Genomic DNA, 17,159 nt, shown 5'->3' on the forward strand with positions numbered 1-17,159 from the left:
GTAATCAATAAATTTAAACTAAATTATATATGTATCAAACTCTTATACATATTTCCATTAAGAATACTTAATTACAATCTTTATTCGAAATTCTTGTTGAAAAAAATTCTTGTTGATTGTCAATTATTGATTGTGTCTTTTAAAATTTGAAATTTTCATTAATTTTTGAAATGATATATCTTGCAATATAGGATATGCAATATAGGATATGCAACAATCTATACAGGGTGTTAGAAAAGTCTAGGAACAGTCAAATATCTCGAAAACAAAACGTTTCTGAGAAAAATGTTTCCAACCAAAGTTGTAGGATTTCAAAAGATCTATTTACTGGCGCTATGAGTTTAATCTTGGGTGGCGTCGCCAAGGTCAGAGCAAGGTCACCTAGAATTTTTTAAATGGGACCCCCTATTTTTTATTACTTATTCTTGTAGCTTATCTCGAGAGCTTTCCAAAACACTACAATAAAGTATTTCTTCATTGAGTACTTTTCGAGTTATGAGGCTTGAAATAATTTCTTAATTTTATATAAACCATAAAATATCTAGTAAAATATTCGTTTTTCGATTATCTTACCTTAATACTTTTATGTACAAAATAATGAGAGTAATCAATTGGTGTAAAAAAAACAACTATGTTTTTTCTTTACATCAATTAATTCCTCTCATTATTTTGTACATAAAAGTATTAAGGTAAGATAATCGAAAAATGAATATTTTACTAGATATTTTATGGTTTATATAAAATTAAGAAATTATTTCAAGCCTCATAACTCGAAAAGTACTCAATGAAGAAATACTTTATTATAGTGTTTTGGAAAGCTCTCGAGATAAGCTACAAGAATAAGTAATAAAAAATAGGGGGTCCCATTAAAAAAATTCTAGGTGACCTTGCTCTGACCTTGGCGACGCCACCCAAGGTTAAACTCATAGCGCCAGTAAATAGATCTTTTGAAATCCTACAACTTTGGTTGGAAACATTTTTCTCAGAAACGTTTTGTTTTCGAGATATTTGACTGTTCCCAGACTTTTCTAACACCCTGTATATGTAAAATGTATATATTCTTTTTTTATGTAATATTACTATAAATCAATGAGGCTAAAATAGCAATCAAGCGTTCATCGATTCGGAAGAATTTTATAACATTTCAAGCTAAATTTATCGAACGATTCGTTAAATATTCACGAGACCTTCTCGTGCACGACAATATCATTCATATGTTTAATAATAAGATAGATATTCTACACTATTTGCTTGAGGGTATTTGTGGACACATACGATATCTTTAAATAAATATTATTAGTATTAGATATAGGAGATTGTTGATTATACTTTGCGCAAGAAAAATACATGTGTAGTTCGCGACAGTCGATTGATTAACTTGTTTTAATATTGCTTTAAGAGCAAGATATGCAATGATAATACAATAAGATTAATAAATATTTATCGACAATAAATTAAAGTCATCTCAGATAATCTTGATGGCGTGTTAAGTTAAGACATTATAAAGTTCTCAAAATGATTTAGAAAGTCGATTTACTAAGAACTGTCACCTGATTATCTGATGATTAAAAGATGTTCTTGCTAAAAATGCAGATTGCATGCGGCGTGAGCATATTATTAATAGCCGGAGCGAGATATATTATAGATCGTAAATTGTTCATGCAATCGTTCGAGTTCTTCGATGCATGACTGTATGTCAGTATTTCAGAATATCTACTATGGAAGATTCACGAATAAAATATTGTTGACTGAAAATTTTAGATATTCACGGTAATATTTTTATATGATTGATAATCGGCAATGCATTTTCGTAGTTTTTTATATCATCTCAAGAAAGTAATTGAAAAATAATAATGTACGATAATGAATTTATGGTGTGCGTTCGACCGAAATGTTTATTATAGTGATAAGACATAGATTTTTTTTTAAATTCTCCGCAAAATATCCTTTTCTTTATTTGTACTAAAGATAAAATGTCGGAATTTGGATAATTATTATTTATATAAAGCTAAATTATTATTAGAACTTTAAGATTAAAAAATTAAATTTTGGTTTTCAAATTAATCATTAGGAAATTCTCAATAATAATTTTCTCATCAACTCACTAAAATAAATCTACAATAATCGTGCGATTTCGAAATTCGTACATACGTCCACAAATGGCGAGTGAGAAACTTTACTATCGCGGGCTAAACGCAGATCAATGATCTATCGCGGTAATGATCTGAGGACATACATTCTGTCTCTCTCCCTCTCTTGTTCCTTCGGTAAGCTTGTTGAAAGGCTACGATAAAAATGGAAAATTTTATGGGACTCGGTTGAGACACGTGATTGCAACCAGGGCGCAACTTCTATGTATCGCTGTTTGTGTCCAGATTGATCTGTGATTGATATATTTACCAGCTTATTTCTGCCGTTTTCAAAGACAGACATTCCGAATGTTCGATCTACCGTGATCGATCATTATTTCACCTATTAATCCTTGGTGTAATGCAGTCTCGATTTCGTTTTCCCGAAGGAGAGTAATCGCCAGAGTGAACTAATGAATTTTGATACGACGACCAGTCGTACTAGAGTAGTCGAATGCGGGCACTGAATAATGTTATCGTTATATTTATCTCATCACTTATGTGTTATTAATGATCGTAAAAATTATCGCTACAGCTGTTATGCGGTTATACACCTCGTGAGAGGTTTTTCACGAGAGGATTATCTTAATCACATCTTTTACATTATACGTCTTTGCTTTCAAACTGCTGTATACAGGAAACTTTAATAATTTTATGTCTCATTCATCTTTTTCTTGTACAATTCTGAGATTTACATCCTGCTTTTGTGTACATATATATAATTTTCATTAAAATCTTGTGATTCTTTGTTCTAATTACATGTCTTTCGTCGCTTTAGCGCTTCTATGCGTATAATTTGAACGAATATCATTGTCATTTTAAAAATTGCCATAATAAAGATAATAACAAGTGGATGTGACTTTAATGCGAAAGTTTCTTTTAAAATACGTGCTTTACGTTGCGCGACTTGTCATTATAACTTAACGAATATAATTTGGCGAAATAAAAAAAATTATACAATTTTCTTTGAATAAAATATTTTTTCGAAATCTGTTGTGTTAATAAAATAGAAACAAAGTTTATGCATTACTGGTTTTATTAAGCGAGTTAAATTAAATATAGCTTCGCGCAAATAAAAATTTGTGAATAATATTTTCTTCACACATATATACAGGGTGACCCATTTTAACTTAGGCAGCCAAATAACTCGAAAAATAAGCAAGATAGAGAAAAATGTTTTAGACAAAAGTTGTATGGTTTCGAGGGGGCCATAAGATGGTATCATTGGTTTGACCTTGAAGAGTCATTTGAAGGTCACGTGAAGGTCACTTCAATTTTTTTAAATGGAACATCCTATATATTTTTGTACATTCTTGTAGCTCATCTCGAGAGCTTTCCAAAACACTATAATTAAGTACATTTTCGTTAAGTACTTTTTGAGTTATGAGGCTTGAAATAATTTCTTAATTTTACATAAACCGTAAAATATCTTGTAAAATATTCATTTTTCGATTACCTTACCTTAATAGTTTTATGTACAAAATAATGAGAGGAATCAATTGGTGTAAAGAAAACACATAGTTGTTTCGAAGAAAAAATATGTAATTTGCAATTAACAATTCCATATTTTTTCTTAAAAACAACTATGTGTTTTCTTTACACCAATTGATTCCTCTCATTATTTTGTACATAAAAGTATTAAGGTAAGATAATCGAAAAATGAATATTTTACAAGATATTTTACGGTTTATGTAAAATTAAGAAATTATTTCAAGCATCATAACTCAAAAAGTACTTAACGGAAAGGTACTTAATTATAGTGTTTTGGAAAGCTCTCGAAATAAGCTACAAGAATGTACAAAAATATATAGGGTATTCCATTTAAAAAAATTGAAGTGACCTTCACGTGACCTTCAAATGACTCTTCAAGGTCAAACCAATGATACCATCTTATGGCCCCCTCGAAACCATACAACTTTTGTCTAAAACATTTTTCTCTATCTTGCTTATTTTTCGAGTTATTTGGCTGCCTAAGTTAAAATGGGTCACCCTGTATATTAATGTTGTGATCGCCTAAATTTGATAAAAATAATAAAGAATAGACAAAAAGAGAACGAAAAATTGTTCGGCTAATGCAATCAACGTATTATATCTTTGTTCTAGATCTTTTAGTATTGAGGCCAACCCCTCCTGTAGTCATAAAAATGAGAGTAAAAGCGCGCATTATTCTACAATGAACTGTCGAAATGATAAATCGATTGTTACAAGATTTTATGTGTGCGAATGTTTTCATTTGTTATTATTATTGATGTGTATGACATTATAAACGACAAATAATTAGATTTAATCTTTAGAATTGATTGCATTAATAAATTTTATCTACATTACCTTTTTGTACGTAATGATCGAAATGCGCATTTAAAGTTTATTTAGAAACTTAAAGTTATCAGTTTATAATTATTAATTTAATCTATATTTTATATTAGTTATAAATATATAAAAATTTTAAGGTGAACATATTATGAAAAAACATCTTGATGTGATCTGAACAGATTACGTGTCGAATTAAAGAAGTTATCCATTTCGAAGTACACGTCTTTTTAAATGCTGATACAGATAATGATACAACAAATATATTCGTGTAAGCCGATGAATATTAAACGCGACCGATCCTCGAGTGAATGCGCTTACATTGCGCAAAAGCGAAGCATTTCAATAATAGCTACAGTGTTTCATGAGCTAATATTCGTTCGGCATTTGCCATTCTTTCTACGTTCATCATAGCTAACACTCTTTATTTTTTCCTTATATTAGATTGTTATTGATGGTCAAACTTCGCTTTGTAATTATCAAATTATCGTCAGCAACAGTTTTAAATATTATAAATAAATCGTATATAAAGCTCTAATTCAAATTTCGATGTCGGTCACACATAAATCCTTGATACATTCGTATCGAATTTTTACTATGTAATCCTAAAAGTTACAACACTCACCGTTATGGGCGCAATAACGGCACAGTGATCTGATTAAAACTAGGTTCGATAAATTCTTGGTAACGTCAATGAGCTTTGTATGTACGGCTTGACCGGATCGTAGACTGACCTTGCATGCATTCTCTTTAGTCTGATTCAGTTCGATATTGCTTTATCATTGTCTTGCTTGTCTCTCAAAACAGCACCCAATATGTATAATTGCTTTATGGGATAGTAATCCGGGATAAGAGTGACAGTATCGTAAGGCAATCACAAGAACAAACATTACTCACCTGACAAGGTACTCTATTGTAATCCTATTGATGACAAAACAGCAAAATTAATCTTAACTGCCTGCTTAAAGTATTATCGTATATTTCGTCTATTAATTTTTTGTGGTGTGTAAATATATATTTTTTCGCATATATTCTATATTAATTATGATCTGAATACAATATATTTCAAATATATGTTTATTAATATATATTTATTAATTATATGTATCTAGTTATTTTTTTAATTTATTCCAAAATTCGATAACATAAAGTTTTTCATCACTCGTTGTCATTATTTTTTTTAAATAATTAATAACATTTTTACGTTAATGATATTGTATGACTCAGCAGTATTGGAAATGTCAAATCAATCGGCACAACAGTAGCAGATTCGAATGTCATTACCATTCATGGCTTACTTGGTAGTTTGATATCGATGAATCTTGCCAGTTGCGTAATTATATTTCCGGAGTGTTTACATAATGCACGTGCGTACAAGTGCGTGCTTACCTGCCTACTAAGAGTTATCTGGCATCTAGTGTGACAATGATTTTACCTACGCAATCTGATCTATTGTGTGCGGATGATCTTATGTAATTCCTCGATTTAACTCGTTACAATGCTTGGAATATATAAACAGGTTAAAGTTCTTGAATGAATTAAAATTTAATATATGTGCGATTGTATAAAAAAACTCTTTCTCACTTTCTAAAAAAATGTAATAATTTTACACAACGTTATAGATATAGGTGTATATCTTTCATATATCGAGACTTTAGATTAATATTTTTCATCAAATATGAAAAACAATAATTATAGAAATAATAGGATATAATAATTTGTAGAGAATATAATAATAAAAAATATACGTAATGAAACTGAAAAAGAATTATACTTAATATTTTTATAATTAAAAGTAATTGTTCTGTTGGAAATAATTAAATTTCACATGCTTATCCATGTTTATAATATACAATAATGTGTTTTTGGAATTATTAAAGAACTTACGCATTATAATAGTTTATTTTCAAATGAAGCCGAGCATGCTTATAATGTAATTGTACAATAAAATTTTTATCCGATTGAGAATTGCGTTGCGTCGTGCAGCAAAAGCGGATTGTCATTATAGGAAAGCGTCGTTTCCTGAGTGCGCGTGTATGCTGTTGTATGGTGTAAAATACGTGAATATAATGCTTTCACTGAACACTGATTACTTCCATTGCAGAGAACGATCGATGGGTCAGAGATGTCATGTTCTCGACAAGGTAAAGCATAGCTTTCTTCTCACAAGAAATGATGACGACTGCTTTTCGGTCGCATTTGACTAACAAGTGTCTAAGCAATCCTTCAAAGCGATCATATTTAGAAAGGAATATAGCGCAACAACATTTATTTTTTGTCAAGGATTCTCCTTTTATCATATGACAGACGGGCGGAAATCTTGTTGAACATATTTTCTTTAAATCTCGTTTACATATCAAAACAATGATTGAAAAGGCGAGAGAGTAAAAGAGAATTTTAAAATATTGATTAATGAAATTACTAATTTATCTCAATACACGCACGTTAAAAGAAACTAAAATATTCAGAATAATTTAATGCGTTTTTAATAATACTAGATATATAAAAACTATATTCTCCTATTTCATTTATTAAAATCTTAATGCCATTTAATGAGGCAATAACAATGACTACAAAATTCAGTTCGATTTAAAAATTAATATGTTTAAAATATAATGCCTCTTTAATTCAAAGATTTAATTATGCAAGTCATACATGAACATTAGCACTCCCAAAATTTTATGTAGATAATTTATGATCGTGTTTTAATTTTTGATTGATTATTGAATAGATGAACTACGAGAAGAATTAGATTTTTTCAAATTTTTGAAAATCATGGAATGTTAAATATAAAAATTACTTAAAAAAAGTATTGAGCATAGATAGAAGATATGATAGAAGATAATTTGATTTCTATGAAAAGTATCTTATAAAACCAATTAAAGTTGTAATGATTTAATCAAAGAATAAGAAAAATCGCGATTAATAACAAAACATAAGCTTTAATTAAGTTTATAAAGATTGATTCGATACAAAAAACTATAAATTATGATAATTATATCTGTATATGTAAAAATAATAAAACAAATTACATTCAAGTATATAATGTATCTAATAATACTTGACGCAATTAGATTTCTATAATGCAAAATAATTTCTATCTTTATCTTTGACATATAAATACAACAGAGATTCCTGAATTATACTCACGTGACGTTAACCGGCTTGTGGCTTGCACGAGCGATGGAGAAGGTGCATGAGTCTTTATCGATTCGCCATTAAAACAGCCATAGTGAATCCGGCGCTGAATAGGTCAATGCACATCTCTTACCATTGTATATTTTACCTAACAGCCACGCATGAGCTGCTTGAGTCGTATATTAATGACATATCAAACGCTCAAGTGTTCAAAGCCACCTGTATATTTAACATTCCCATGCATCTCATACAGAGAATTCTTGTCGCATGAACTTTTCAAGATCTTTGAAAAGAAAAGAGAAAAGACGACAGCATTATTATTATATAGTTATTTATATACTAGATTAAACAGTAATCTTTAGTTCCCAATCAGGAAAATAAATTGAATTGAATTATACTAAAAATTTTTAGTTTTTGTAGGCAATGAACATTCCATGATTTATTTTAATATTTGTCTTGCGTATGTAAATAAATGTACGGTTGTATTTGATGATAGAAGCATCTTGGAATATGATATTTATGTACTAATGAATTTACGTCATAAATGTGATACCTATAAATCGTATACAGAAGTGATTTTTAAATAAATACACACACCTGATATAGATATTCAGCATTTATTATTTATTATTTACTGTTACATTTTATTAATATTTAAATTACAGTCTTTAACTAAATAATATAGTCAAGTGTATTTTAATAAAAATGTTAAAAATAAATCTTCGTAATGCAATCAAATGGAATTTGACAGAAACATCTTTAAACACATGTAGCAATCTATCAGTGAAAACTGTGGCAATCAATAAAAGAACGATGCCGTAACTAAGGAATAGTAATGATAACAACATTACACATGATTTATCTTTGAATACGATCATATAAATTGTGGCACGATATAAAACGAAGTCGAACGGACAACATACGCAACATAAAGCGCAAAGAGATCAAAAAGCGCAGGTCGCGATCCATGCAAGACATAATTAGCACTTGCACGGTATAGAAGTACTTACATGGTGGTCATAAAGAGCTACCAAGCTGAGCCTAAGCAATAATTTCTGTCTTCGGCGAAAGATTAATTCGAACTGGCCAATGACGCTTACATCTCGTGTTGCTTCCACTTATGTGCTTATTATTTCAGCACGTAAATATATGCTTTTGCTGAGTCATCTGGCGATGCTACTATCATAAAAATTAACCGTAAACTTGTAAAAGATGCGCAACATATAATCGAAGACGATATTTTCACCTCTAGCAAGAGTGAAATACAGACTTTGTTTTAAACCGTGACACTTTTTATAGCAAATTTAGGTACCACTTGATTGAATTTATAAGCCCCGACAAAGAAACCTCTTGGCAGGTGAATTTAACAAAATAAATTATGTAATTATTAAGATAAATTTCCATACATAATTATATTGTCTTGGAAACAGAAGAATTCTAATATGCATGGACTGAGTAAAAGTGAAAGTACAATTAATGAGACAAATTCGTCTTACTATGCCGGGTAAATTTCGTTTATTACCAGCAAGGAAGATATAATCATGGACGGAGTGATACACGATGCCTCAAATTGCCAGACGTTTCGCATATTTTCTTCACCAAACGTAACCGCTTCCTTCATTAGTCCGGCTTTCACACGTGTAGCAAGGCAAACCTTCTTTTCCACTTGGCTTTCCAATTTCTTCTCGCGTGCACATCCAATTGACAAAATTATTGCTAGTAAATCAGCGCAGCTATTGATAACAACTTCATCGATCGTCATCGTTAAGCGAAAGAAGAAGACTCGAGTCGCTTCCTAGTTTCTCCTTGAAAACGGAACAGGTCGATGCCTCCACGTTCGTGCCTGCTCGCGAGTGTCTCATTATCATAATGACGATATTATAACACCACCGTTGCAGGATAAAGAAAGCACGAAATAGATATCAGACTTAACTCGCATTCCCAACAATCACCGTCTCAAATGCCAGAACGCTCCCTCTTCCAATTGTCTTTCACCCGCGTGCCAAAGACTCGAGTGCCAAAGTATAAATACAGTTTCAGCTACGATGCTCGATCCCGATCGTTAATTTGAATGCCAAGACACAAACGATCTTTTGTTTATTACATGGTACCCCCGATAAGTTTACATCATTGTGCTCACGTGCAAGAACGTATTTCCCTCTCAGCGCATAACGCGCGAAGCATACTAATCGCCTGATGTACTTGTACATTTATTCGAGAGAAAAACAACTTCTTCGTGAATTCTTAACCAATAACTTTCAACCTTAAACGCTCAATCACGTCATAATCGTGCTGCGGATGCAGTCAACAATTATCTCACGCGTGCATCTTAATTATTTTTTAACAGGATAATCTTCAACCTAATGAACAAATATATAATTCGCGGGATGATACATGGCTAAACAGGATTTTACTGACGCTATTCATAACCATTCTGCGTTTAATTATTGCGATCCCGTATTCATTGTACATGTTTCCATACAGTCGTACGCATTATAAATACGAGACGTATATAAGCACAATTAATTTCGCTGGCAAAAATAATGTGTGTTTTTGAATGTAGAAATATTATGTTATTACTTTAAAATTTTTCTAATTAAAACCCATTAATAATATATTTTTAAACTTTTTATTTTCGATGTTGCATTTTTAATTTTTTTGCGAAATAATTTATTTTACTTCGAAAGTGTCGAAATATCTTTTTTTTTGTAGTAATTGCATTTTTCATATCGTTACATTAATATTTGGCAATTATTCGTAGAATTATTCATCATAATTATTCATCGTAATTAATATTGCGAATTTAATGATTAAAATATCTTTCGTAGTGTGTTTAATATGTAGAATAGAACATGGATGATCAGATGAGAATTCATCGATAAAAGCATCGATATAATGACTGCCAAGAATAATATCGCTAGACAATATCGCTGGACGATAGACATCGCTTGATGACAGTCGATTGATTAACAAGATAATACTGACTCGCTTATACATAATGAGTGATCATGATTACACATGAATATAATAATCATATATGAATCGCGTACGGACGATATCAACGCGGCGGTCTCGATGCACCTCTTCGAATTTCTGATCTCGCAATAAATCGCAAGGGTAAAAAACTGAAAAATCAGAGAAATCGATGACAGCGAAGGGAATACGTGAGGACGCATGCCGATAGAAGCGAGAATCTGGAATGGCGTTGCATGAGTCTTAGCTGTATCGAATCGGCATTTAGAAGGAAACCTTTTCAGTCGGCACTCCCTTGTTCTTTCTCGATGCATCTATCGTTTTGTATATCTCGTGACTTCTATTATTTTTATTTACTTTGAAATATAACTAATAGATCAGAAGAAAATCATAATTATCAAGCCTGTGATTTTTCTGACGGCTAATAATTATTGTACGATCAGCCGAGATAATATAATTGTAATGATTATTAGATTTTTTTGGCCATTATGATATTAAGAAAGAGAATTTAGTCGTCGAAATATAAATATTTGGATTGTTAACGTTTCTCTGTCGATAAACATCAAGCTTGATAAAACTAACGATTCTTTTGATAAGTGACAAACGATCTGGATTCTGTTTGTATAATTGCTTTATGACTCGACGTTTGATATATTATTCGATTTATTTGAATTATAAATTTCATGCATTTAATTCTGCATCCCTGTTTGCACAATTGTTGCGAATAAGAAATGATAAAACACAATTAAAAATAGCTGCGAAGAAAGTTGATTATTTTCTTTAATTTTTCTATTAAAGAAAAGAAAGAGAAAAAATTAATTTTAAGTTTATTAAAACATATGTTCAAAAATTTTTCAAATTGTGATTCACTCTTTATAAAATAACTGCATTTCAATGCAGGTTTATTATAAATTATTGCTTCTTAACAACTTATAAATATATGCAAGTATAAGCGGATGTAAGAATAATAAAAAAATCTGTAGATGAAAAAGATATAAACGTTATCTTATAACGTAGACAAATTGCGCTATCGCTATTAATCGATAGTAATTATATTTAGAAGAAATTTTCCGGAGAATTTTTATTGAAATTCTTAACCTACAGGTTACACTGTCGGCCACTTTATTGAGTCGGAACTCGACTCACCGACTACCGGTTGCGTTTTCTGAGTTTCTGAATTCCACAGTTGTCGACAGACAGCGGCACATATTTTTCTTGTTTGTAGAATAACAGCATCATTGCGAAATCAATCAGTGACATAAGTATAATATTATCCGACGTATATCTCCGATGTCTGATCAAATACATATTTTTTCCCGTGGATGAGAAGATCATCGATTATTATTTGTTGAATATTTATAATGTTAATATATTGCTATAATATATTATTAGACTCATTATAAACAAGATGCAATAGTTTTATGGAATTTTCATTAATGATAACTTTTATAATTGAAAATAATTTTAATTAAAGATAAGCAATATTTTTCTTCTGGTATTTATAAATTTATGTAATTGGTACATTAATTATGTTATTTGCATATATATGTTTATATATGCAAATAACACATTTATATATTTATATTATATTAAAAGTAATTTTTTACATATGCATATAAATATTATAAAATTATAACAACTATATCACAATGGTTATTTTTATGATTTCACGTTACTTATTAGCTCAGACTAAAAGTTTTTATAATTATGATCGATGAAGTTATATTTATGATTTGATTGCCAAATTATAACTGTGAATTCACATATTTGAAGGTAATATTGCAAAGTCTTTTTTGTACCTGGTTGTTAAACTAGAATAAATTTCTCTCTCTATAACATTCATAATTATATAATAGTTGCTGAAAATGCAACGAGAGTTTTTAAAACTGATTGAATTTATGAGTATAGAATATGGAAGATTTATGCGAATATGTTCGACAGAACGATTCCTATCTACACGCTCCATTCGAGATATAGGCGCAATCACGATCGGCTTTCTCATTCTTAAGTGTAGGAAGAGGGCTCTTGAAAATTGCATCTCGAAATCTTTCCGTATAACTGACAGATGTAACTGTACGATAGAATGATTGTACAGGCGACGTTTCATGTCGACATATTCAAGGAATACATGATGTTAGAATCTTGTTTCTAAAATCGTTTATGATTCAACGATTTAATGGAATATAAAAGACTTTAGTTATACAGTTCTTCGTTTCAAGAACTTTTTTGATTGTAAGAAGTATTGATTTAGATATAACTGTTTAGATTACATGCTAACGTCAGCGCTGGAAATAACGTTCATTTTGCTTGCATTTTTATCTAAACTTTAAATGCCGTATAAGTGTATTTAAGTGTTTCTTGGGAAATCTCATGAAGTTAATCAAAAAAGATAATCACTATACATAGTACAGTCAATTATTTATAATAATTACTTTTTATTTTATTTTCAATATAATAGTTTACGTTACTTACTATGTAACAGTATTTATTTTTGATCGGAAAAAAGTTTCGTAAAAATTTGCAGAACATCATCTCGTTACAATAATTTAATATTAGGGCAAAGTTCCCGTTTCTTCCATATGTGACGAATACACGGGCATAATTCCACAGGCGTGATTCACGTTAAGTGAAGGTAAGAACCTTCCGGCAATTTCGCACGGCGTGAACGTCGAGATTATTGCGCGATTTCGTGACGCCAGGCTGTCTTTATGGGCGGTACTACGAATTATAATGACAAAGATCACCCTGCACGTCCTTTTCTTGAGGCAACATGTTGGCAACGACGTCAACGTCAACGTGACCATTGTTGTTGATTGACGACATGTCATCCGAAATAGCTTGTATTCGCTTTTCAAATCGTAAGATCAGTCGAATAGAGGCCATGGTCATTCGATTATTGAAACTTTGTTACAAGAGATTTCTATGACATTAATACACAATCTTCACATAACTTGGCATAAACGATTCTTTAATTTGCACAATGCGAGGTACAAAGACGTTTCTTAGTTTATGGTTATAGTTAGTTTAGTCTTTAGTTTTAGCATTTAAGATTATTATCTTTTCAAAGTGTATATGTACATGTTAAATGATAGATGATGCAGAAAGAGATGTCCCTGTTTCGATATGTCATCAATATGTCCTTTTTAGTTCATGGTTTTCTTCATAGCTGTTGATAAATCACAACAGCGGATAATGACTATCGATTACCCAGCGATTCTGCTGACACTATTCATAAGCATTCTGTGCAGTTTAATTATTGCGGTTCGTATAGACGCGAGACGTATGCAAAGAATAGCGCTTTTGCAGATGTGCGACGGTAACCATCTGCAGGAGTGTAATGCTTGATGTAGAAACCTGCAAACAAAGAGCTGGCATTTGAATGCCAGCGATTACGACTCGCATCTGGTATGATCGGCCATCCAACTTCGTGATCCTAGAAAATCGAGGTTTCTCTGTTTTAAATTTCCAATCTTTAATCTAACTACTAGATTATCATATTGTATTTTATAAAATTAAATAAATAGTACTCAATTTTTTATGTCGCACGAGAGTTCTGTGTCACACACACACACACACACACAATTCTTTCTATTTTTCATTAAAATATATAGCTATAATATAAATAAAATCTTACAATCACATACAAAAAACGAGATAAAATAATTCCAAACGAAAATTCGCTGAGGAAAACTTTGATAAATCGTGATTTTATAAATAATAATATAATGAAAGTGTAATATTTGTACAATTGATTTTATTATGTATTAAAATAAAATAGGATATATATAAATATAGACAGAATTTTTTTTATTTTTTTATTTGTTAAAAATTAGGAGAGATTTTATCGTATAAAGGTGTATTAATATTTATGAGTATTTTTTAAATTAATTTTCTTTATAATTAAATAATTAATTACAAAATATTTATAGCGATTTTGTTATTTTTATTAAAATAACAGTAACTTATTTAATGTTAGGTAAATAATAAAAGAAAAGACTTTAATTACTATATAAACTTATGAACTTATATAATTATGGATTTAATTAAAGATTACGTTAGATATATACATGTATATTAATATACATACATACATACATACATATGTTTATATATATATATATATATATATATATATATATATATATATATATATATAAAAACTATTGTAAAATAATACGAAATCGTATTACGAAATCAATCTATCTCAATCAAATCTTGGCTTATTTCATTAAAACCAATTAACAATATACTTCTAAACTTTTTATTCTCGAGGTTATATTTTTAATTTTTTTGCGAAATAATTTATTCAACTTTGAAAACCGAAATGTCTTTTTTATAATTCCATTTACATATTGTTACATGAATATTCGGCAATATTTCGTTTGATTATTATTCAGGATAATTTAACAAATTTATCGAATACAAAATATCTTCCATGGTGTTTTTAATATGTAAAATAAAATATGAACGATTAGATAACTAAGAAAATACTTTTAGAATATTTAAGAAAAATACCAAATCATTGCAGTGAGAGTGATTACGTAATATGTTCGTTTCCTATTTCATCAAATCTTTTTACATTCATTTCAATTTCCTCGTCATTTTCACTTTTCACCACCCACATGCATGCTCATCTGCTTGTATAACAGTGAATAATTTCGTGATGACTTGACCAACGACCTAACACACATTCTCTCTTACCGGAATATATTCTAGAAATTGAAATGTATCTTTCTCTATACATCTTTATATTTCGCTTTTTATAATAAATTATTAGCATTTTTATATTTTATATTTATATTGAAAAATGCATACTTTTGATAACTGCAATTATTTATATAACTATTTCTTATTAATTTATCTGATTAGTACATTTTAGTACGTTTATTTATTTAAAAATAAGATAAAAATGTATAATTATTTTATTTTATATTTATATGAGAAACGGTGGACATTTTTTTGAATCCATTTTTTGTATACATGTTTAATAATTAATAAAATATTGATTTTATGTGTCATAGTGTTTATCGGATAAGCCTTCTAGTTTTCTCTGTCGATGCATTATTTGCTATCGATAAAATACCTTCAGTTAAAAGTTAAATGTCTACTATAGAGATTGTTATATTAATAAATTTCTTGTTATTTTAAATTTCTATTTTATATAATTTATGGTTTTCTAAAGATAAAAAACATAATATTTGTAATTTTTAATATCTCAAGTATAATCAATCTTTCTTTATAAACGGTGAGACTTAATAATACAAATATATGAACATAAAATATATGATATTATATGATATTAAACATAAAATATATGATAATTTTTAAATACATGTTTTACACATGTGTAATAAATTCAGTCTTATCTCTTGCATTTTATTGCATTATAGTTATTCTAACATTATGTATAAATGTCTCTTATAATATTATTAAAACGTGGATATGGAAATAAGTAGACATAAAAACGTGCACATGAACTACGAAGACAATATTTATGAATGTTTTTTTCAGTGGGTAATACATAATGTGCACAATTGATCGTGAAAATATCTGTGGCTAACCGTTTTTAACAATATCTTATTAGTAATTCTTAATTTTGTCGAAGAGCAAAAACTTTAAAAGAAATGTTTCAATATCGAGTGGCGCTGTTTGTAAAATCTAAAGTATTTATCATGTGATATGATTCTATTAAAAATATTACTACATTATATCAATTTTTATTTATAGATTATCATATGATACTTTTTTCAACATATATTTTCTTAATATTTATATAAAATGTAATTTTATTTTTTAAAGATTATATAATTTATAAGAGAAACATGGTATAGAGACATCTCTCTTATATCAATGTAACATTGGATTCTCGAGAACTAGATGGATATTGGATACTAACATACAATAAAAAAATACATAGGTAAATATATTAAATAATTTATTGTTTTCATTGCAAGTTTTTGTATAAACAAGTTTATAAATAAGTTATTAAATATATACAATATATAAATATATATTACACGTTTTGCTAAAATTATAAATATATAATACTGCGTGAAATATAAAGATTAAGATTTCTCTATAAATAATATTTTTTTATAAATAATCTATCGCTATGAGTAATCACTTGTCACAGAGATACAATAAAATATGATTGTCGCCGTGTGACTGATTATCACAAAATGCAACCGAGAATCTTATGAATGATATTGGTTGCATAATATCTATAAGAAGGTACAATTAATGAAGGTACTATGAATTCGAATAAATAAACAATCAATAAATACTCCGCTACATCTATAAGAATAAATATTATGTACTCTAGATGTTTAATTGAGACATGATAATAAATAATAGCTTTAATAAATAATTTAGGAAACTTCTATGCTAATGATTAAGGCAAAATGAATAAGGTAATTTCTAATTTTGTAATAGTCGCTACGTGACCAACGATTATTGTCAACGTTTTACTGCATAGTCATGCAGATAGTGACGTGATTTTATGGCTCCTGTCGCGGCAGGTGCTAAATCAATCATCGGTTTTATATATTTTCAATGCTTGATGCGTCTCTTCATACGTCACCTCCGGATGAGAACGATGACTCGTGCTTT

The 17,159-nt window shown here is 29.3% G+C and overlaps 1 long non-coding RNA gene across 2 annotated transcripts in view; it reads left to right on the forward strand.

The window, feature by feature from the left end:
* Positions 1–17,159, forward strand: part of LOC145972594 (uncharacterized) — a 162,365-nt gene that overhangs the window by 29,854 nt on the left and 115,352 nt on the right. The gene's annotated exons all lie outside the window — the stretch shown is intronic.

This window comes from Camponotus vicinus, unplaced genomic scaffold (genome assembly GCF_025532165.1).
Source record: "Camponotus vicinus isolate PSW18456_S1 unplaced genomic scaffold, iyCamVici1.0 SCAF_1, whole genome shotgun sequence".
NCBI lineage: Eukaryota > Metazoa > Arthropoda > Insecta > Hymenoptera > Formicidae > Camponotus > Camponotus vicinus.